Source organism: Microtus oregoni, unplaced genomic scaffold, assembly GCF_018167655.1.
Source record: "Microtus oregoni isolate MIOR12 unplaced genomic scaffold, Mior012 000060F_002, whole genome shotgun sequence".
Classification (NCBI taxonomy): Eukaryota; Metazoa; Chordata; class Mammalia; order Rodentia; family Cricetidae; genus Microtus; species Microtus oregoni.
Window position 1 is genome coordinate 175,122 of NW_024543837.1, and position 25,098 is coordinate 200,219.

At 41.6% G+C, this 25,098-nt stretch overlaps 1 non-coding gene across 1 annotated transcript; it reads left to right on the forward strand.

Moving 5' to 3' along the window:
- Positions 1–513: 513 nt before the first annotated feature.
- On the forward strand, positions 514–679 carry LOC121439104. Its single transcript, XR_005973150.1, has one exon. It is a non-coding gene; the product is annotated as a U1 spliceosomal RNA (small nuclear RNA).
- Positions 680–25,098: the final 24,419 nt, after the last annotated feature.

Here is a 25,098-nt window from a genome sequence, read left to right on the forward strand (position 1 = left end):
GTCTTTTGACAATTTTATTTACGTGTATGGATGTTTTGACTGCATGCATGTTTGTGTACCATGTGCGTACCTGGCGCTAGAAGAGGCCAGAAGAGGGTGTTGAATCCCCTAGGACTGAAGCTACAGATAGTTGTGAGTTTTTGTGTGGGTATTCGGCATGAACGTCAGTCCTCTGGAAGGGCAATCAGTGCTGAGCCACTCTCCATGTGCCGAACGGTTGATCTGAACTTCCTGTGCTATTGGAGTCCTGACCAGAAAGGCTTTCTGTTCCAATAAGTTCAAGCATATTCCTTACTTTCTCCTCTGCTAGGTCCAGGGCCCCAGGTCTTATGTTGAGTTCAGCTTTGTGAGGTGTGGGAGATAAGGATCAAGTTCCATTCTTCTCCATATAGGTATTCAATCTGACCAGCACTGTACTTGGATGGCACTGAAAACATGTTTTTTAGGTTAGGGCAGCAGCATTAAGCACACTGATCAGGTTCATGGAAATCTGAAATTAAGACATGAGAAAGTATACTTAGCTGGCAGGGGAGATGCCATGATCACCAAGGTGGTTTTCCCAGGGCCAGGCTCATCCCTCATGCACTGTATGTACTGAGCCCTGCAATTTCTCTAAATGGGGGACACTCAGCTGCAAAATTTGAGGTGGTGGTGGGGTCTGCGTTCACACCCTCCCCGGGAGAAAAGACGCACAAAAGTCCCAGGACTCACACCTTCGTCCCATTACCCGAGGCTGAAGTCAGGATTACCTTGAGTTTGTCTGAGGCCAAACTGGGCTTCATTGTGAGTTATAGGTCAGCTTGGGTTATAGAATGAGACTTTGTGTCGATAGAAAGATAATAAAATAGAATAAAAGGTGAGATAGGGTTTTAAGGAAAAGTTTTATTAAAATGATTTTTAAGTAAAACAATTTTATTTAATATGTTTATTTAAAATGCTTTGTAATAGTAGTATCTTCTAATGCTATGACTTAAATGGACTCAAAGGCATAACAGCCCCTCCCCCCACTTCCCTGCAATTACTAACAGTCTCTGCCTCAGTCCCATCAATGATGACAGGCTAAAGTCACTGTCAAAATGGTAAACTATCCAGGCTTCCTTGTCCTTTGTTTGCTTCAAAACTTTCGGACATTTCTCGGCTTGCTATTTCTCACCATGGTAATAATGTAAGTTGAAATTAAGGTAGTCAACGTTACAGCTTCTGGGAAATCACTGGGCATAGGGAGAATAGCAGTTCCTGACTGGAAGGAAATTTAGAGTTGCATGCATTTCATTAGCTCACGTAATTGATAGCTACGCTAACGCATTAAAATGATTATTCTTTAGTGCCCAGCTTGCAGCATTAGCACACATGTATTTCATTAACACACATAAGCAAGAGCATTTATACGTGTGGTAGCAAATGAGCTTTTAAAAGTCGTTTTGTAATGAGTGGGTGTTCGTGTGGCTGATCCACGAGTGTGTGTAAATGTGACCACCCCTGTATGCCACGGTGACATCTTTAAGTAATTGGAAATTCAGTGGAGAAGTTGTGTCCAGCCTTAGGACCACTCTCAGTTAAAAGGTTATACCTTTTAATAGTGAAATAGGTTGCCCTCTCAGACATACCTGAGAGTGGAGAATTTATTATATGAGGTACAATCTCATTGGGTTCATTGGGTATGCAAGGTAAATAACCTCATTAAGAATGGAAGCTGAAGGAGATACAGTGCTATTCAAATAGGGCAAAAAGGGGCCAACAAGGTAGAACAAAGGCAGTTATGGAAGTCAACCACTGCTTTTATTTTGTGCTGAATAAAATAGATCACCAGGTTTGCTACTTAAAATCGAGAGGAGCCAAAGAAGGAGGCCTGGGCAGATTTATTTTTTTGTTCAAAGCATTGGATTAGTCATGAATTAATGGTCATGAATTAATGGAACTATTCCCAAAAGGTAGAAAATGTTTATTCTCATGAGTGTATCTTTAAAGGGCTGTAAAGGAAGATATCCTCTTGGGCACATTCCCCCAAATGTGGGCATACCCCGATAGCTGACTTAAACATTTACAAGTTTCCCATACCTTCTCTTATGCTAGAATTTATTTATTTTATTTTGATTAAAAATAAAGTTATTTTCATATAGTATATCACAATCACAGTTTTCCCTTCCTTATTCCCTTGCAGATCCTCCCTGCCTCTCCATCCTTCCAACTGCAGGCCTTTTTCTTCTTTTAAAAGAAAACAAACAGGCAAATAAAAAAAGACAGACTAAAATAAAATACAAGGAATAATCGAATGAAAGAAAGGAAGGAAGGAAAGAGGGAAGGAATGAAGAAAGACCATGAAGAATGCACACACACACACACACACACACAATCCTCACAACCGTAATATATATAAAGACAGTGCATGTGCTATTAAGAAGAATGTGTCCTTTGTAGCGTTTCCACGGAGTGTCCTTTACATATCTACCTGTTAAGCCATTTTCTCTGTGGTGTGGTTTAACGCTGAGGTTTCCTTGAGTTTTGGTTTTAGATGACCTATTGAACTTGAGTGAACCACTCACTGTCATATCAGAGTGCACTTGACCTTTTATATGCCTTGCTGTCTGTCTGGTACATGTGCACTTAAACTTGGTATACCTTCTCAATGCATTTTATCCAAGTTCAGAAGTTCCCCAAAGTGTGAGTCTTAGTATAATGCTCATACTCCTCAGCCCTCCCCTCCCCAGCGAGTGGGAATGTGTGAATTGCAGTCTAAGAGTAGAAAGACACCTTTTCTGGACTATCTCGCAATCATTAGAAGTAATTCTTGGAGACAAGAATATAGTTAGTTGCTCAAACCTACTGAAAAGAATTTGGAAATAGAATCTTAGCTTTTGTTCCCTTCCCCATGCCCCCTGCCCTAGTCCTCAAGAGCCTTACTCTGTCTGCTGAAGCTCCTCATAGCTAAGAACATAGAGCAATCCTGTGAGTGCTATTTCACCTACACAGAAACACTTTCCTGAACCGCGTGATGTCTAAAGGAGGCATTCCATGTGACACACTATGTTAGCATTCTCAAATTAAATAAAAATGCGTTATTAGGGACCTGCTAAGGCAGTGCCTTAATCCAAGATGGCAGCCATAATAGACCAGGGTATATGTAACTCATGTTCTGCTAGGTGACAGAGTTTGTATGATTTTTCCAAATCATCTGGAAGCTGAGACAAGACAGGTGGTATCATACCTCGGAAGCAGCCCCCTTTTATAACTAGTTTCATCCGTGATGACACGTTTAGTGACAGGTATATAATAGATGTGCAGGTGTGGTCATGGTCAGTTACTCCAGAAAAGAATCACCATGAAATCTTAGGTGCTCCAAACTCTATTTCTTTATATGACAAAGCCACAAAGTCAGCCCGGAATAGTGAAATTCCCATGAAATTAAATTGATCCTCGAATTATTGCTTAAATGATAGAACAGTAGGAGCCTAAGAACATATTAATGTTAATGTGAATTGCTCACCCAGTGCGGGGCAAGGCCAGTCGCGCAGTGCGCCAGGCATGCTACAAAAAGTCATTATGCTCATCTTTTCATAGACGCATGGTTTATTCTATTCTAAAAACATTTGAGGTTTAAAGTTTTTATACCATGCCTTATGAATAAGAGCGTAATGAGGTTGAAAACCAAAATAGTGCTCACCACAGTGCGCAGAAATAGAAAGAAGAAGCGTTAGCCAAATGGCGCTTGTTCGAATCCCCTTTTCTTAAAATCCAATTTAGTTTTTTGTCGCTTCTCTGATTAACCCCAAGATTTAGAAAAATCAAATGCTGCTCGAATAAAACGAGACTGACAATTCAAACTATTTTAATAGGGTTTGGTTTTTACTTCGATCATGCTCCTAAACGTTTTGCAATTAAATGGTCTCACGTTTATCCAATTTCTTTTTGTAACCTATGTGGCTTATCCCGAAGTTTGAGTCCACCTGTCTTAAATGTATCCTGAGCTTTTATTTATGCAGTGAAAATATCGCAGATCAGAGGAATAAGTGCTTCTGATATTATGTTTTGTCATCTCCAGCTAAGAAGATTGAAACTCCGAGAAACAATTTTCTGAAGAAATGAAATCGTGTGCCCTCTGAACCCTTTGGGGAAAACAGCCTTTGTGTTTGCTCAGAATGCGAGACCGTGAAACAGGACAGGAGCAACAGCCGTCCGTGCCATGCATGTGACATTTCTGTCCGGGTGTCTGAAACGTTGTTCTAGAAAGATTTGGGGGGGGGGGATTTATTTATTTATTTATTTTTATTCAAGAAATAAGTAGTAAAGATAATGCTGGCCCAATCTTGCTGATAGATTTTTCAAATCAGGTGTATACATTCTTCTGGGGAACTTGCTTTGAAATCTTTGTGTTGAATGACTTCCCAGAGAACACATGGGAAGGCGGCTTTGGAAGAGCTCTGTCATGGCGTCCTTTCTGAAAGCATTCAAGTGCTTGCGCCGGTTACTTGACTCCTCCAAGTGCGTGTCTTAGTCTCAGAGAGGGTGAAAGAATTCCTTGAAAAGGAAGGAAATGTTTTAAGAGAAACCCTGACATGATTAATACTATAACTGCTCTATTTTTCAAAGAGGAAAAAAATTACATTTAGACTAAAGAATCTCTGCATATTGTTCCCGCTTGTTCCTGATAAAATGCTGTCTGACTAAATGATGGTTCATTGTTTGTGAGGTTAAAAATCAAATTTTGACTGAAAAAATACGCTTACATAATATATACAAAAGCATATGGCAGTTTATGTATTCGTGTTATTGTCAGACCTTAGACTTAGGAAAAATACCTTTCCTTATTTTTGTTTTTGAATCTGTTATACAAATGAGCTGAATCACACAAGTAATATTTGGAAGTTTTACTTTTTAGCTAAACTGCATATAGAATTTAAACAGTATATAACCAAGTAAAACTACCTGTCAAAGGCAGTTTATAAATAATGAAACAGAAAATCTATCTTCATATTTACATTCAATATTATTTTAATGCCAAGTGGTTTTCTAAGCTCAGTTACTCACCTTAATCAACAACTTTGGCTCTCAATATTTGGCTCACTCCAAAAGTTTAGACTTGTCTCCAGTGATAAAACCCTTGTACTGTTCTGAATATTCAGGGAAATAGGTGGTAATCGGAGAAGGCTACCCCCAAGTAGAGTTCTGGTGTTGCTTCGAGAAACGGCAGCCTCTGAAGACTAAGTGTGTTGCTGTAGACTAATGACTTTGAAGGGGAAACGTATGCATTTGGGGTTTACTCTCTGCTATGGTTAGTTAAAAATCAGTTTCTTTATTGTAGAATTGGAGCTTATATACCACTTGGACTCCAAATGCATCTTTCCCAGATTCTTTAAGAACTCAGGAAACTGTTGGTGAAATGCCTAGCCCCAAATCCTGGCAACAGAGAAGAGGGCAGCCCTAAAATCATCAGACGAAGTTTGGCAACATTAATTGAATGTTCAGTTGCTAATCACATTCATGAAATAGTTTCCTGATTAGTTATTTATCTGCATATCTCTATATATCAGAATATATATATATATGTATAAATATATATACACATATTCTATCCATCTGTCTATTTATCTATCCATCCAGTGGCACAACAACTTTTGTTTATAAAGGTTATTTTGAGTATTTTTGTGTGCATATGACTTTTTTATGTTTCTGTTAGAATGATTTTTTTACTCTAAGTGGCAGAATTAAATTAGTTTAAGCTAGAAGAGACTGTTTGGAAGATGACAGGGTTGTCTCATATGCCTTAATTCAAGAAGAAGAGGTATGTTAGAACTCAGGGACAATAGAACCTAGGCATTCAAATCCCCTCAGAATGTTCTCTCCAATTTCCAACCATATGTTTTTCTCTCTGCTTCTGGTTTTACCCCAACAGCTATACGCAGTGTTATCTACATGGTGGAGGAAACAGCCAAGGATGCCAACCAAACCTACAATATTTTAGCACAGCACAATTCACCAGTTCCCATTTCAGTCCTATTGTTGTGACTCCCAGATACCAAGGAGGTCCCTACTGCGAGCAAATCTCTGGAAAGGAAGGCGCTTAGGGAAAATTGTTTTCAAGGGAATAGAAGTTTTGAGCAGAAACCCTGACAGGCATCTACCACAATTTCCAAACAGAAAGGCAAAGTCCCTGGAGCAGTTGGCAGTGTCTCACAGGCAGCAACGCAGACACACACACCGCATGTGTTTGAGAATGGCTACTTTCCAGTGACTTTGCGGTGTTAAAATGTTCTCCAAACTCTAATATTGGTGGAACAAACCCCCCGGATTTCTTTCACCTCACCCACTAACGGGTCTGTGGTGATGTTTCAGTTAACAGCTGTGAATAGATCCAGCCTTCCTGAGTTGAAATCTACCCTCTAGCTGTGAGACCTTGGGCGAATGCCTAACCCATTGTGCCTCAGCTTCCTCCTGTGCTAGGTGGAGATAACACCCACCTCAGGGAAATCTGAAGATTCGATGGGAGGACATCCCCTGACAAAAAGTTAAGGGCTTGATTTGTATTTTTCTTCTTATTTTCATAATTACATAAATAGAGGGATACAATCTACAGGAAAGTGTCTAAGCATCTTTGCATAAGCTCATTCTTCTGTGTGGGTGCTCCTTGTCATACTTCATGGATGTGCAAAGTTCCTGTGGTGGGCAAGTCTGGCTTTGTTCTTTCGGGTGCTCAAAAGACTTCAAAGGCGAACAACACTGACCTGCTGTTTGTTTGTAGGGTTGCTCATTTCTGTATTTTCAGAATTTAGCAAATGAAAGGAGATATTTCTCTTGCCTTTTCTTTGAATCTTTTTCTTTTTAAAAAGATATTTATTCACAAATTCCTATCTATCTACCTAACTATTATCAATCTACCTATTATCTCTATCTCTCTCTCTTCTATCTTCCTTTCCTTGATCAAAATCCTTTCTATTAAGGCAATTTGATGATAACTAACAACACGTCCATACCAAATTGATATTCTTGATATTGCCTCTGCCATTCCAACTGGGATTCCTTCATTTAATCTTTATTTTATGGAAGTCCCAACAACCTTCAAAGCTCAACTCAAGTACTATATACTTAGTTAGATATTGGCTAAATAGCCAGTTCTCTTAGCTCAGTCTCCCCCATAGACACGAAGTACTGCCATGTATTTTTAGATATCAGCTTACCCAAGAGTTCTGTCTTCAGAGTTGTATGACGAAACCTTGCAGAGTCAAAATGATGTGCATCTGTTCTCGTATGCAGGAGAGGTATATATTAATCCTGGCTTTGAAATTATTAGCTTCATATTTTTAAACTTAGCTTTGCATCTTACAGTGAGCAAGGGACGTTTTTATTTCTCATATTCTTATACTTTGAAATATTTTATAATCTTGGTTTAAAAAAATTGGGCTCGTTGAAAGATTTATTTTACAAATTCTGATTCCTAATCCTGTTAGACTTTAACTTAATTCAAACTGTTAAATGTAGAGAAGCCAAATAACATTAAGAAGTCAAGTGAAAACTGCCAAGGACAGAAATGAATGTGATTTATGCTATCTCCTCCTAGGTATCAGTGATCAGATTAAAGAAGAGCCAACAGTCTACGGAAACAGCCAGCTGCAAAGTTTTAGAAACGTGAGTTGCCGTGGAGGATATCTGACATCTTAGTTGTACTTGACTGTGCAAAGTCTATGTACAGTAGCGTTCGCAGCCTCAGTTAGCTAAACATCCCGGCTTATCTGCATTTTTGATGGCTCATGAGGTTGCCATCCCTGCCCACAAATAGGATGGACTGTGTCTGGCAGACACGGATAAAGCTGTGACTTGGTTCCAGTTGTGTCTGCAGAGACCTTTGCCTGTGAAGAAAAGGAGACACACTCTCTGTCTTGGTGAGGGTCCAGAGTGACAGGATCTGACTGTGTGCCCAAGAGGCACAGTATCCTTCCAGAACAGCACGTTTGGGGCTGGGGGGGGGGGGGTGGAGCTCAATAGAGGGCTAGCCTAGCATGTGCAAATCTTGGGTTTGACACTTGGCCCCACAGATAATGAGTTTCCTATTTAATTGTTGATAAGCCTTTATTTCTCCCTGCCATAAAAAGTAGTGAGCATTCATTCTTGGGATATTTTATCCAAGTGCCTTAAACACTTCAATGGTTATAGTAAATTGGGGCTAGAGAGATAGCTTCTCATTCATATAAAACAATCTAAGAAGTTAAAAAAAACCAATTTAAATTTAAACAGTAAGGATTACAAATCTCTCCAAGTACTGTGAAGTTTCCAGGCTAATTTACTTAACAACGAGAAAATTTTTAAAGGGCCTGGAGAGAAGGCTCGGAGCTTAAGAGCCCTGCTGTTCTTCAGAGGATCCAGGTTCAATTCCCAGCACCCACATAACAGCCCACAGCCATCTGTAATTCAGTTCCAGAGGATTGGGCTTTCTCTTCTGACCTCTGCAGGTACGAGGTACACACAGGGAGTACTTACACACATGCAGGCAAAGCACCCACACACATAGAATAAATATTCAGAAGAAGATATTTCAAGATATTATTGCTGGCTTATTGTTATGCTGTTGTCTGACGTTTAACTGTTTATTGCTGGATCCTCGAAAGTCAGGCATGACGAGCTGCGCTTTTACAAAGGCACACATTCTGTGTGTTTTGTTTTGTTCTTTGGTTCTTTCGACATTATTTACCTTAGTGATCTGACAGATATCTAGAACAGATCCCTTTGTTTGGTTGTGAATCTCCTGGCTCCCATCCCAAGGCCTGCCACATGCCTTCCTGTTCCCAACCTTGTAGGGAATTCTTCCTTTTCTCCATCTCTCCTATCCCTTGCCTTTGCTTTCTCTTCCCACCCTAGTATCTGGAAAAGTCTGTTCTTGCTTCCTCCACCTTCCACAGTCTGCCTCTGCCCCTACTGTTAACTGTAACTCCATTTGAAAAACTTACAATGGCCACCTGATGTCCTGTGGATGTCCTTTCTCCACTGCCCTAGTCTAGTAAGGAACTGTTGACAAACCCTTCTCCATAAACTCTGGTCCATTTGCAACTGTATTTTCTTTGTTTATGATCATTTCTGGCTTTTACAGCCTGCAAGTGGCTCATTTTCCTCTCTCCCCCTATTATTGCTTTTGGCCCCTGCCTCCTTAATTGAACTCCTTTTCCTGGGTGGAGAGGACTCGCTAGCGCTAGTGTTGCCCTCCAATCCCTCCGCCTGCCCGCCCGCTCTCCGTTTGTTCCTGCCTCTTCTGGCTCCCAGCTATCTCACTTGTCTACTCTCTTCACTGTTCACTGATATTAGGAGCTTAACCAAATGCTCACATATTAGACAGATGAACGCTTAGTTGGAAAACGGTTCCACAATGAAAAATGTATAGATTCAAAACTGCATGCCAAATACCAACGTATACTTAAAAAAATCTTTATTTACCAGAGGAGAATGATTGATCCAAGAGCAATATTCTTTCTTAAAAAACATAGATTCCAAGTGTACACTGGTTCAGATTTAATCCATTGAGCATGAACAGCATGCTACCTTTCAATTATTTATTTATTTTTTGAGACAGGGTTTTTCTGAAGCTTTGGAGCCTTTCCTGGAACTCACTCTTGTAGACCAGGCTGGCCTCGAACTCACAGAGATCCCCCTTCTCTGTCTCCTGACTGCTGGGATTAAAGGTGTGCACCACCACCGCCTGGCTGCTACCTGTCAATTTCAATGTAGCATCTGATGGAGAGCTTACTTAGGTAGATTGTATAGAGTTTGGCTCGCCCAAAGTCATCATTCTTAGGTTGAGTCTGGCATGGAACTTCAGTTGAAATATTTCTTCCTGTACATTGCAACAGGTGCCAAGAGTTTTCTGGAAATGACACGTTTGAGCAGGGGTGGTTTAGAACTTCCTCATGTTCGTGTCTCTGGAATTCTTGAGATTTGTTTCTTCTGGGGAAGCATGTACTCAGGTAACTCATTTTTATCTTGGCTATCATAACCGTTATTAACAATTCCTGCTAACCAGAGCTGAGGTAGATTTCCTAACCCTGAAACTGTTCTCTGCCTGGGACCCGCCAGCTTACTGACCGGGCTCCAATGTGTAACTGAATCTCATTTACCAGCTGTGGAAACTTAATCGGGAGATGCGGGAACCTTGGAGTGCTGTGCCTTGCTCTCCCTAAATAGAATATCCCTGTCAGGCCAAATACTCTGTGAGGCTTTGATGGAACGAAAAACAAAACAGAATCCACAACAAGAAACCCTCCGTTCTTGGCAGCCAGAGTCTCTACTTGGCCCTAACGAAGCTGCTGAAATGGTGGCTGTCCCTGGGTTCGTTTCATTCCTGTGTTGTTCATAGCCTCTGCGGATAATTGGCTTCAGTGACCTGAACCCCAAGGTCGGTCAGTTTCTCCACCTGTCTCTGCTCCAACCTCCCCAGCCTTTACGGCAAAGAGATAGCTCTGCCATGGCTCTCTGGAGTGATCTTTGAATGCTTCCCTAGACTAGTTTTGGGGACTGCACTGATGTTAGCTTCCCACAGCCTCCCCCCCCCCCCCCCCCCCGCACTGTGCTCTCATTGCTCCCCCTGCCTCCGAAGGTTTGGAGAGTTTAAATTCCCTTCCCTCCTCTGGGTGTTTGCCAGAAATGTGATTATCGTAATGAGAAGCCTCCTTATTTGCTCCTTAGGCAAATAGTCCTGGTGTTTTTGATAAGTAAACAACAAATAAGTCGCCGTGGAACTTCTTTGACTTTCAGGAAAGGTGAGATGTTATGGGTTCATTAATATGTAAAGTGTAGTATGTAGATCTCAATGAAGGTGACAAACAAGTGCCACGCTGGGTATTGCTGAACACAGGAAATGCTTGGTTTGAGCTAATATATACTTTTGGCACCACTTCATCTTAAAATCATACATAGCATCCAGCACCAGCAGGTTGGCTTTATAGCTTCATCTATTACTACCCTGTCACTGTTAATTGTCTTCCCTTACCTCTGCAGTCTTCTACAAATTGGGCCTATCCAAAATGACAGGAGGAAGAACATTAAGCATCTGACAAGATGATATCTAAGTTCAATTTCCTACTCTTTACCTGATTTATACCTGCAGCAGATAATTTTCCTTTCTGTCATAAACAGCCCTATAAATCAGCAGTGCTTATGGAGCAACCGCACCGAGAGCCCCCGGCTTTGCCGCCTCTGTGTTTCCTATTAGGAAGCCATTACTGCAGAATTTTCCTCCTTCAAACAAAAATGATGAAATTTAATACCACTGAGATTACAAAGATTAAGAGCTGAAGGACTGCTGGGGCTTTTCAATTGAAGCAGCTATCTGAGCAATCTTTGCAAAACTCAATAAAAACAGGGTTTCTGCCTTTGACATCATTATCCATCTGTTTGGATGAAATTGCTGTATCATGGTATAAATCTGTGATACAAGTGACATAACCTCTGAAATAAAAGGGAACATTAACTGCTCTATCTTCTGGAGGCCCTGGGACCGGCTGGCTATAAGCTCACTCAAGTGTGATGGCAGTTATTCTGTGTTTTACTAGACTGGAGACAATTATCCTTTGCTCTCCTCCCCTCTTATGACAAACTGTCAGGGCTTCTGCAGAAATGATCTCAAATAGATTTTCTAAAATGCTTAGTACTAGATTGCCTCCATACATTATTTCTTTTCAATGGGCTGAAAATAAAAACCTAATCCACAAATCAATTGCTACATCTATCAGATGCACATTGGTGCACATTTTATTTTGTTCTATCAGGATTTTATACTGCTTATATCCTCTTTGCAGCGTTTTACATAGATGGGCGTGCTGCAGGGAGGAGGCTTAGCTCAGGGTTCAGGGGGAGTCAAGAGACAGCGCACTGAGGGCAAAGAGATCCTCAGAGGAGAGCATCTGCATTGTGGGCAGGGGCGCCAGCCACCTCAAGCCCTGCAAAGCCAGCCCGGTGGAGAATGGGAGTGGAGGAAGGCTGTACTACCCTGGCCGAACTCATTTCCTGCCTACCCTCTTCTTGGATTGATAGCCCAGTTAAGGTTCAGTCTTACATAGGAACGGGATGCCACAATTCTGCCCGCCAAGCCTGATCCTTGGACTAAAGACTTGAGATGCCTTTTAAAACCCCATCTGTAGCCAAAATGTTATTCATTCACTCAGATAAGTGGCTGTGGTACCTTGGGGGCACAGAACTTTTACAGACGTAGACTCATTCTTTAATTTAATCCTGCTTCATAGGCCTTTGTGTGGCTAACACTGTTGGTCTCCAAGGAGCTGGTTACGTAGCCTGGTAGACAAATCAACAGAAGCAGCACAGGCTGTAAACTCCCAGTGTGTTCGCATCTGCTGCAGAAAGCATTCAATCTCCAGCAGACACTTATTTTTCTTGTATTTACAAGTTCAGCCCAAAACATTAATGGGAAAATTCCATTTCTCAGTACAGGTAAGGTATCCCACGCAGGACCGGAGAGCCAGCTTTGGCTGTGCCTTCGTTTGCCCTCCCCCCTCCCTTGTAGGTCTTGTTAGTCTGTTCTCTCGCTCAGCACTTAATTTTATTTGTTTGCAAAGGAGGACAAAAAAAAATATAGAGAATTACAGTGGAAAATGTCTTTATAGTCTCTTCCATTTTGGTAGACAGCCAAAACAGAAAACAAAACAAAACAAAAAAAACAACAAATCAACCACTAAGCAATTAAATTTACTTAATGTTATAAATTGCTCAGGGAACTCTTGTAAGTGATAGATATTAGTTGCTTAAAAGGTCGAATCAGAAGAGGGTGAAGCAGCTTATTTTTGCAGGAATATTCTGGCATCGGGTCTGTTAATGAAATCCCATCAAAATGCAACTTTTTTTTTGGTTAAATATTTGAATCAATTCAAACATCTGGACAACTGTAGGAGTTTTATAAAATGTCATAGACTAAATGTTTTACATATTTTCTTGCTCTTTGATGGCACTAGACTGGAAAATAATTTGGAGAAAACCAATTTTTATGAAAATCCTGGAGCTGAATATGCAAAGCCTAGTTGATGATCCCGGCACTGAGTGAGAACTTCAGGGAGGGGAAATGAAGTTAGAGTCTGGTCTTTTAAGAGATCCCCAGGTGATTGTGATGTGCAGCCGTGGCTAGCTGGGGAACCACAGACACAGGGCCCACCAGCTGCTCTTCATCTCCATGGCAACAGGGGAAGAAGCAAGCATTAACTGTGGCATGAAGTATTTAGGCTAATGTGAGTTTGTCTTTAATTACCAGATTTGCATTTGCCATTATAACCCTTTAGTGAGTATCTTCTCCATGGTCCTGTGCCTAAGATCTGGGTAGCTGCCACTAGGTGAATGCTTTAGCTTACAGATTCTTATAGGCATCTACTAAACACACATAAAAGAAAGCTGTATTAGAAACCAGGTCAATAAAACTTCTTCTCTAGAGACTCGTACTGTTAAAATAAGAGCATACAAAATAAATCTAATTTTAAGTATAAACAACGGAATAAAGTAGAGCAAGATATGAACAAATATAAAACACTCAGGTACACATTAAAGAACATTGCTTACTAAGCCCCAACTATTACAGAGTATATTTAATCTAAGCCTGGTGTGCCTTACAGGGACCAAATGATAACGTGAGTATATTTGACTTTAGTAGAGTTCTCTGTCACTTTTTCTCAAAAGCCCCCTTCTTTGAGTTGTTGGAAGTAGTGTATTTTGCCTGTAACATCAGGAGTCATGGAGGAAGATGAACACTAATATGGTATACGCATTTGTCTCTAAATGTTTTGTATTTTAAGTGTCCGGTTCCTTCTCTAAGAGTAGCGGTGCTCACTTCTCCCACAACATCAACTATTTAATCAGTTCTCTTTTCCTCCTTTCAAGAGAAGGTTGTTGCCCAAGTTAACTTTCATTCCTGTACTTTCTGTGCCTGAGGTTTTATATGCTGTAATGCTTCCTTTGCTACTTACCAAACCCACGAGGATAATGAACGCACCAAGGCATTCTCAGAACATTGCTCAATTTATCTTTCTTTCTTTTTCAAATCAGAAAATATGTTGAGACAAAGCTGAGCATTAAGTGTGGACTGTGTGTGTCCCCAGATCAATCTTCAGGAAAGGGGGGGCTTTGTTGCTTTACCACTTTAAGTTTGTGCAGATCATATTGGGAGCACTAAAGAAATGATTACACGGTTTTATAAATAAGTTTAGTTAATCTTGTGCAAATCGACTTAACTTCATTTTAAATCTGTAATGCAATTTTCCCTGTTGTGGTCTTGAGTAAGCAGGAAGACAGCAGTGTTTGCCATCTATAGTGCTTTTTCTAAAGCACTGAGTTGGACGAATGCACATTACTTGAAAATCTTTTACTTTTATGAAACACTGTAAACGTGCTATTATGTCTGTTGTAGAAAACTGGGGAAATGCAATAAAAAAAAAGAAAAGTAGAAAAAAATCAAGCTTTATTTCCTAAGGATTAGCCACAGTTGACAGTTTTAACAGAATTATAAGTTACAAAAAATGGATTCATAACTCAGAAAGGCCTTGTAGGAGAAAAAAGTTGTTTTTTTGCTAGTATATTAATGGTTGATGACATATTTAATAGTAGGGTACACTAAAAGGACACTGTAGGAATTTAAGTAAGGATGCTATTACTTTTAATATTTAATATATTGTCTTTTAATTAACCCAAACCAGAGCTTGTTACTCAATGTGAGTTCTGTAAAGCCGCCCTCAGGAGGTGATCTGATGTGCATCAAGAGAGACACAAGGCTATTTATCACAGAATTATTTCCTGGGACATTATTAGCTCATGATGTCATGTCCATTGGATGTGAAATGGTTATAGACCAAAGTTATGCAAAAAAACAGATTTTTCAAGCTTTAACGACATTGTCTGAAATATGTCTTCAAGAATTAGAAAATGTGTGCTACAAAACACACGTTCCAACACCGAAAGAGCAGACTCAGAGTGCTGAGATCGTGAGTCTGATCTTTCTCTGTGTTCACATACTTCCATAGCGAATACTCATCTCTTTTATAATAGTCTTTTTGAAAACAAAATCAACAACACGAGTTAACACACTGCTTCATTTTCTGGGTATCATACTTGGGGCACAGAAGAAGAGTTTGGGAACACCAAGCATCCCCTCTTCAGAACATTTCCTGTGTTTCTAATGACACGGCAGCTGTTTGCTCCGTAATAGTCTGCCCTGAGTTTTATAGAAGCAACATTTTTGTTTTAATTGAGTGCTTTGAAGAGACTTCAGAACCATGGAGCGAGCCGAATAGGGGCCTTCTGTGTGGCAGGGCTGGCTTGTAACACAGTATGAAATGTTTTTCAGGCAGTTTCAGCCCTCCCTGTCGGTTCCGGGCTTTCTCAGGAATCGGTGACCTGGCACCAAAGCTCCTGTAATGCTTGCGATAAAAACTCACTTAGGCAAAGAGAGCCTTGGGAACCAGAGCTAGCCTGAGCTGTGCCTCTTGCTTGCGTCCCAAGCCTTGGCAACAAAGTCTCCATAAGTCAGTCCAGGTACATCTCTGTAGATAGCAACTGTCTGGGTTGGGCAGCCTCGCTCTTGAACCGCTCACTATGAGATTTTCCCGGAGGGCACACCACTGATCGCCAGTTACCTCTCCTTTATAGATCCCACAAAAAGGAGCCTGGGGTATTACCTTACTTTGGAGGGAGCAGGTAGTCAAACAGCGAGGAGCTCACACTACAGGGCATGAGTAGTTTTGGTGCAACAGAAAATACATTTGATCTTCTGTATTCATGGTCCTTCATCTTGAATTCAGCCAACCGAGGATTGCAAATATTTTTTAAATATTGTATCTATTGAAGATTTCTTTTCTTGTCATTATTCTGTGAACAATTTAGTGCAACAATGATTTACAGAGTATTTATGTTGAATTAGACACCATAAGTCACCTAGGGATGGCTTGGAGTCACTAGGCTATATATGCTAACATATCATTTTATATGAACAACTCAAGCATCATATATTTCAGAACGGAGGAGGGATGGAGCAGGTCTGGCAACCCACATCTCACAGTTAAGGAAGGATGGCTGCCCTCAACTTCTCCAGCTGGTTTGAGTGGGGTGGGGAGAAGGCACAAGTGAGTTCTTGGAAGAGAGGGACAAAGGGGTTTTTCAGAGGTCATTCAAGAGTCTGGACTGTGGTACAAGCAAGCTTTGTGGCAACTGTCACCACAGGTGTGTGGTCTGGTCAACGGGAACATCACAGAGCCACAGTGTTCCTGAACTGAATGCCTACTTTAGGCTTGGCACTCAGGGTTGTAAATGGTTTCTTGTAACAACACAGGCCAGCAAATCCTAAACTCACTGCAGCGGAAGGGGCTTCCCCCTACACATGCTGAAGCACACCCTGCACCCACAGTCAGGCTTTGGTGGCTGGAGAAAAGCACTAGTAGCTGTTGAGAAATCAGTGATAATTGCTTTCTAAAATCAAAATCTTAATTAATACATGGTAATTTATATACTTACAAGGTATACTGTGACATTTCAATACACATAAATGATCATATCTATCATTTCATTTTTTAAATCATTTCTTTGTGTTTGGAAAATTAAAAATCCCTTCTGTGAGCTATTTTGAAATATAATTAACTGTTGTCAACTATAGCTCCTACTGTGTTATATATTAGACATAATTTCGCCAGAGCTGGTGAGATGGCTCAGTGGGTAAGGCTACTGGCTGCCAAACTCAACAATCAGATTTAATCCCCAGAACCCGTATAGTAGAGAGAACCAGTTTATGAAAGTTGTCCTCTGATTTCCACAGGTGCGTGTGTGTGCACACAACTCTCTCTCTCTCTCTCTCTCTCTCTCTCTCTCTCTCTCTCACACACACACACACACATGCATGCACATGCATAAATAATAAGTTTTTAAAATTGAGAATTGGGACATATGGCTTTCTGTATTTCAAACAGAGTTGTTTTAGATGCTGCAGTCTTAAAAAATTCTTGTTAAATTTATAAACCTCAGTAGTGTGCCTTTAATTTTTCTTTTACATTTAACAATGTGCCTTAATTTTTTTATATTAGTAAATATTGAATCACATCATTATTTTTGTGATTGAATAATACCTACATGGTATGATATGTCTTAATTTGTTTAAAAACCCTGCTTATATACTTTTCATTCATTTTCAATTTATTTTATTAATGGTATTTCATTATTTTTAAGTTATTAGTGGTTATAGAATGCCAGTATGAGAAACGGTATGCACTGACTCTCCAGACATCTTCCTTGCTTACATTTCTAAGTGTAGAAACTGTGGTTTGAAGCCACAGACATTTAACATTTTGACTTAAATGGCCAATGTGCTGTCACAAGTCTCTTCCGTTATGTCATAACCTAGTCACAGGGAAAGTTCTGGTGCCATCAGCTGTTCCCTTGCCTTGTGCTTTGGTATTCCCATGACCTTCCCTTCAGAAGCCACTTCTCATTCAGTATTCCTAAAGAAATTATTTTTGTACTGATGTGTAAGTCGACTTGTCTTCGGGAGGTTCTGTATCTCATCTGTTTATTTCATTCCAAGATCCTTTTGTGTCTAAGATTCTGTTATTTTAGCCAGGTGGGTGTGGCACACACTTTTAACCCCAGCACTCAGGAGGCAGGAGGATCTCTGTGTTTGTCTACCCTGTTTACAAAGCAAGTTCTAGGACAGCCAAAGACAGCTAAGGCTACACAGAGAAACCCTGTTTGAAAGAAAAAAAATAAAGGTAAAATTTTTTTTATGATTTTATGATATTGGGGTGGGTTGCTGAAAGTGGAACAAATGTACAGTTGCTTGTCTGACTTTTGCTTTAGAATCCTAAGTGGACTTCTGTTGTTAATTTACAAATGGTTAACATCTGTGCAACACTGTGGTTCTGCAGGCCACCAGTGCATCATGGATTGTTCATGGAAATAGCATGCATGAACTGGAAATTCTTTCCGTTTGCCATTTGTCTGCCCTGCTTATTTGGCCTTTAGGGGTCTTACTCCCAAAGCACCTGCCCAACTTGGAATAGTTTGTGCATCCTGTGCTGTATGCAAGCTGCAGTGCTGGAATAAAACAAGCTGGAATTTCCTTGTGCTCTATGCACAGTCTTCCCTGCGGTCCCAGAGAACTAACGCTCCGCTGTACGCCTCCCCTGTTTGTACTTCGCATCTCCTGCATGCAGTGTGTGATCAATCATGTCTGCTTCTTTTGTTTAGGATGATGTTATTTAGGCTTATCAATCTTTTAACATGCACCAATGCTTCCTTTGCTGTTATTTTGCATTTACGGTGCTTTATATTTTTTTAAAAAAATTATGCTAATATTTATTAGCTATTAGCCTGTTTCTTTGGTTTTGCCTTTGCCTTCCAAGTGCTGAGATTAAAGGCCTGCACAACCACTATTAAACTTTTACTATATAATGATATGAAAAAGTAAGCTGTTGTTTTTAAAAAGTTGCTTGCCATTAAAAAGAATTTATTTATTTAATTATTTTTATTTAATTTATTCAATGCATGCATGTAACATGTTTTGAACAAATCCATCCCCATTTCTTTCTTTTCAATTCTTCTCCTATCCCTCATCACTTTCCCTTCCCAACTTTCTCTCTCCTTCTCTCTCTCCCCATCTCCCTCCCTCTTACCTCCCTCTCTTTCTAACATAACACCCGCTGAATCCACACATGGGTGTGGTGCCATTTCCTGGGGGCATTGGTAGCTTCTCAGGGCCTGCATCCCTGAAACTGAGCGTGCCTCCCTGGATAGTCACCAGCTGTCAATAGTTCCCCAGCTAAGGGTGTGGCTTCATGATGCCCCCACCACCACCCATGTGGGCTTTTGGCTGGCTTGACCTGGGGCAGGTCTTGCACATACAGTTGCAGCTGTTGTGAATTCATGTGCGCAACTATTTCTCCATGTCTCACAAATAGGCTTGGTGCCGACATCTATTCCCTTTGGTTTTTATGATCTCTCCACCACCTCTTCTCAACGATCCCTGAATCTTCAGGGACGGAATGTAATATAGATGTCTTTTTAGAGCTGAATACCCCAAAATCTCTTATTTTCTTCATCTTTGCCAATTGTGGGTCTCTGTCATCTACTACAAAAAGAAAGGTTTCTCTGATGAGGACTGAGAGACTCACTAGCCTATGAGTGTAAAGACAAGAACTTATGGGGACATTTAATAATAGATCCATTTATCAAAATAATTGTGTTAGGTTCTACCCTAGAGTCTGGCCTAGCCAGCCAGGGAGTTTTGGTCTGATTGAAGGTTCCAGGCATAGGTTCTATCTTATGCAGGAGTGTTAAGTTCAACCAGAAAGTGGTTGGTTACTTCCATAAGACATTCTGCTATTGTACCAGTGGGTGTGTCTTGCCAGGCCAGTGGTTACTGTAGTCTACAGGGTTGGCAGCTTGGTAACAATGTTGATTTTCCCCTCTTGTGGTACTCTAGACCCTCCCAGCCCCGGAAAAGCTAGCCAGTAGGGATGAAGCTTCTGGGTTGGTACCAGCTTGATTTCTCCATGTCCTACGACATAGGGATGTGCTATCTTCAGCAATGGTCTCATATCCCTCGGTTCTGAAGCGTAACTAAGAACATGGCAATAGCTTGTAATTTTTAGGAGAGTCTAATATGTCTGGATAAAGTATTTTCTCCTTATTATAGGGTAGCTTCCTTGTTTCAATTTTTCAGACCAGATTTTACTCTATAGTCCAGTCTAGCCTGAAAGTTGTAATATAGCCCAGGTTGGACTCTTGGCAATCCTTGGCTTCTCTCTCCTGAGTGGTGAGATTATAGGCACAAATCACCAGGCTTCCTCATCCCTTTGTGGCCTTCAAGGCCATCCATGGGCTATCCTAGCAAGTATCCAGCTGATTCTGGATTCTCCTTCATCCGGTAGCTCAGTGCAATGCCCCCTCCCGTCAGTCAGCCCCTGCACTTTGCCCCTCACCTTTCTTTCTTGCATGTGCAGCTCCAGCCATGCTGGACCCAGCATCTAAAGTAACTGTGGCTGTCAGCATCCAGAACCAGACATGGAGTTTCCTGTAGATGAGCGGTGCTCTCGTCTGAGAGAGGCGCATTAGTCACAGGCTGACATTTTAGTTAGTCAAAGTATTCTCGAGGGCAGGTCTTGCAATGCTAGGTGGAGTTAACCAAGGGAAAGGGGACCCACTAGGTCAGGAGTTTTAAAAAGGCTTTTGGCACATATACCCTGTGCACAATCTCCTTGTGTTACTAAGCAATCTGGATTAAACAGGCCGACTAAAAGCTCTAAAAGTATCCAGGGAGGTGACAAACAGGCAACAGACCAGATGTCAGGGAGTAGTAGAGACGGTTGAGTGCCAGAGAGTTCAGCCCAGTCCAACCAAGGTCAGCGGCCGGCCGCTCACTCGCCAGGATAATCTGAGGGGAGGGGCATACTTCCTGGTTTGCTAGATCATCTGACTTCAAGACAAGTTTACCGTCTGTATTCTACATGAGATCTTCTGCTCATAAAATACTCAGAACACATGGAAGCATTTTTAAAGACCCTGCGCCAGACAAACAGAACGAGGAGGAGGATGTGTGTGGTACCCACTGGCAGAAGGCTCACTCCATTGGAATAAGTTGTTCAATCGCACCGTCGTTATGCAGCCCAGCCTCCAGGTTATGGGTTGAAAGGTGTCTCATTCCTGCCGACAGTTGCACACCCGCCTCTTGTTGTTGGGTTCCCAGGCCTGCTAGTTGGAACTGGCAGGCAGTTATTTAGAATTTCGACTCAAGTGTTCCTTCGAAACAACTTTTAAATTAAAAAGTCAGATCTCCGAGATTCACCAAATACCCAGTCAGCCCGAAGTTCCATTACAAGCCTAGAGAAAAACGTCTGTACTTGTTTGTTGGTTTGTTTTCTTATTTAGTTCGAAGGACAGACAGGAACACAAGTAACCAAGAGTGGCCGGAATGAAGAGTGATGGCAGCTGTACTTCAGCAAGGTACGCTGCCCTAAAGACCTGGGAACCCCAAACGTGCAACTTGCAAGCAATCCTGCTGATCCAAGGGGAACAAAGGAAGGACGTGAAGCTGTCCCAGAGGTCGCAGGTCTGATCTACACAGGAAACTCATAGCATCTTTTCTGTGGCTTAGATGAGGCAGGAAGATCTGCCAGAGCAGGAAGGAGATAGATCCTAAACGGAAGTGCTTTGTTTCCTAGCAAAGACAGAGAACAATTACTCAACAGTGTCTCACAGGCACTTGCTCTCTTTGAGGACCTGAGGAGATGGAGCATTGATAGCTCCAAGAAAAAGTTAAAAAAACAAAACAAAACAAAAAACAAAAACAAAATAGTTGCTTTGTTTCCCATGTTAAGTTTTCAATGATTAAATAAATATTTTTCTAAAGAAAATTTTGGTTTTTACATAGATATTTAAAGTAGCTTTATTTTTCTTTATTGTATGTTTATTTATGTACAGTGAGAGAAAGAGACAGACAGACAGACAGATAGTAGGTATGTGGAGGTCAAAGGTTGACTTGTGGGAGCCAGTTTTCCTCTTTCACTCTGGATCCTGGAGACGGAACTCAGGTTTGGCACTGTTATTTGTCAGACCATCTCTGCAGCCCCCTGTGAAATTTCTGTTTGACTGTAGGTAAAGACGTGTTTTATGATGCACTATGGTTAAGCGTGGAGTCTCAAGATTTTGTCAGCTTTCCCTCTGTATGGAGGTTCCAATGTGGCACTTACCAGGTCTGCAGGCCTGAGAAGACGCCTCCCCTCTTTCAGTCACTAAAGTTCAGTGAGTTGGATGGTAGCAAATGGAAGCAAGATTGTCTGGAGATCTGGGTGACACTCCAGGCAAAGGTCCCCCGTGTGTTGGTACAACTTGCCTTCTGTTGCGAAGGCGTCTGCTCTCCCTGCTCTGGGTAGGGTGTCATGAAGGGGCTTGTAGCAAATGCTGCACACCGCTGCAGCCCATTTTGGCCTAACGAGTCATATGGAGTTTTCCAAGGGCGTGGAAGAACAAGTTCTGCAAGAACAATTTCTCCCTGAACTATGTCCTAGAGGCAAAGAGAACTGCTTATGGGTAAGCCTTGGACTCTCGACCTTGGCTCTTCTTTTCACTTAGGTGTTTTCATTTTCTCTTTTCTTCTTCTCCCTTTCCAGATCCCTACTTCTTTATACCAGCAGCTGCCAAACCAGCAAAAAAGGTTGAGCCAGGCTGGCGTTGCCCCAAGTCTCTGGTCTGCTTGATGGCAAGCCTCTCGTCTCGGTGTGGATGAAGGTACTAGGGCTCTTTTCCTCCTTGCGGATTCACTGGGGGTTTATGATGAATCTTCACTTATCACCTGTATTCCAGAGGCTGAGGACTGGCAAGTGGCTGAGTGCTTGGGACTTACCAAGTGGCCCTTAAAAGGGCTCTGTGGGTGTACTGCCCGTAGAAAAAGTAAAGCAGGAATGAAATAGGTCAGAGGGAACTGGAGTGTGCGGAAAACCCCGTATGAACAGTGCTGGGGGGAGGGCTGGACGACCTTGTGCATATTAGTCATTTCCAAAGGAGCTCAAGCTTCCGGTTCAGTTTGTTGTCTGTAGCTCCTCTTCGTGTGTCCTCTTCAGCATCTGAGAGTGCTGAGTGGGAGAATACTCGGAGCCGTAGACATGACTTGTTGAGGTTTTCAGTACAGACACATCAGCCGCTAGTGATTTTCTCCAAAGTTGAAGGTTATAATTTTTCTATACTTCTTAAGATATAATGGTCTCTCGGAATATGCCAGTAAATTAGTCATACTGTATCCTGAGAATTGGTCTCTGTAACACATCCTGGTCTCTGAAAAAGAGTTGCAGTTGTATAATGGATTTTAGAAGCCTCCAAAGCTGGTTCAACTAACATATTTGTTAGTCTAATAAATGATATTGCTCTTGTCAAGATTTTTCCATATAGCACAATTTAATAGCGGAATCACTAGTTTCTCAGACATGACAAAAGGGTCTGGGCGTACTTTGATGGGAGACACAAAACCTCTTGTTGTTCTAATGAAGCCAAAATGGAAAAAAAAAAGTTTTGTTTTTTGTCTTTCAAGTGTATTTTTATGAAGCTAAAATATACATACCACTTTCTCTAGGAAAATATTTGCCTATCAATATTTGCTCCTCCAGTGTCTTTTTCCTCTGTTATCACACATGAATATGCATTTTCTATTCTTTCTGCTCCCTTTTGTTTGATGAGCTGTCAGTAGTGCATGCCACTTCAGAGGGAAAAAATAAAATCCTTGAGGCCTAAGACATGTTTAGCCGGTGGGTCTATAAATGTTTTGGCTGTATACTATCATTTACCCACAGTTCTTGTCAAGGTTTGTTTTATGGTCTCCACAGTGGTTTTGTATGGCGTGAGAGCATCCCCTCCAAGAATTGCCTTGAGAGTGTCTTATGCTCCTGTACAGTGTCCCCTGACCCATGGTGCCCTCTCAGTAGCTGTGTTGACTTAAGTTAATGGGTTTAGCGTCTCCTTGGACATCCCTGAAGCTGCTTGGAAGGATCTTGCTGCGACACTGAGACTGTTAGACCAGCTGTGTGTCTGGTCCTCAGCCCGAACTGCGTTTGCCAGGAAATGTGTTTTCCAGAGGGCATGTGACTTTCACTGCTCTGGGTTCTACCTACCGGAAGAGCTGCCCCTCACACTAGCAACACCATCTTCAGGTGTGAATCCGAGAAGCGTTAGGCAACAACTGTTGGCTACAAATCTGCCTCAGCTGAGGAGAGGCTGAACTCTGAAAAGCAACTACCAATGATTGAAATCGTTGGCACTGACTTCTTAAGGCAGGAAGGGGTGCAGAAGGCTTCCAGTATAGAAAATGAGAACATAGGTGGGCGGGGGAGCTGAAGGCCCCGGTAGAGATTGTTCTCCACTTCACTGTGCTTGAGAATTGTGTGAGGAAATCTTGAAAAATGCTGGAGGCCTGATCCTATCACTGAAAGTTATTCACTCAAGTGCTTCAAGGCTGGCAATTTTGGTCTCCTCAGATTCCTGCGGACACTCGGCAGGGAACCATGAATTCTGAAGTGCTATTCAAAATGACATTCTGTGATGGGAAGGGAATGTGTCTCCTTGGATTTTGTTAGAAATGACTCTGGGATTAGGGCTTAGGTGTTCTGATTTTTTTTCAGTTTTCCGGATAATTCTGAAGCCTTATTCATGATTCTTGAAATTCAAGCACACACCAGAATCACCTGGAGGACTCTGAGAACACAGTTTGCTGGATTCTGCCTGCAGACTTCTGATTAGGGGTCATGGTTCCGGAGAAATGGCATGTCTATCAGTCTCTCAAGAGCTAGTCGTATAACTGGTCTACAGGCTACACTGTGGGGCTGGAAGGATGGTTCAACTGTTAAGGGCGCTTGTTGCTCTTGCAGAGAACTGAGGCTCAGTTTCCAGCACCCACGTGGTGCTCACAATTGTCTGCAACTCCTGATTCAGGGGATCTAATTCCCTCTTCTGGCCTCTGAGGGCACACGTGGTGACACATGCAGACATAGGACTCATACTTAGCTTGAGCAGCACCATTCTAGAGCAAGCCTGGGAACTTGGGCTGTTTTAAAGTTTGTTAACAAGGTGGTTGTTTTCAGATCTTAAGATCCCAGGTCTCACACAGATGGACTTGTGGGACTAATTGCTTTGGCTAGACTTTTTTTTTTTTTTTAAACTTACTTCGTTTTAGCTTTGTTGTTGTTCTTGGTTTTGTTCCTAGCAAAGATGCAAAGCGTAGGTTATAACTCCAAAGAGTGACACTTTATCCTACCTGCTGTGGCTTTGACTATTGGGACTAGGAGAACTCAACAGTTTTATCAGCGGGAAATGATCGCCTTGCGAGACTTCTCCTGCCCTCTCCATTGATGGGTTGCTTGGGTGGATTAGGCAAATTAGTGGCTAGTTTTGACTGTCAGTCACACTTCAATAGAGAATTTATTAGTGCCTTAGTGGTAGGAAGGGGCTACAAATTAATGCCCATACACATGTCCATTCCTATCTTGTGAGTGTTTCTTCTGTTGGCTTTGTTGGTTGCTTTATATTTGTCTGAAGCTACCCAGAGGACGGAGTGGCCTGAAATGACAGAACATGATGTTGTAACCACACCTCGTTCCCACTGTG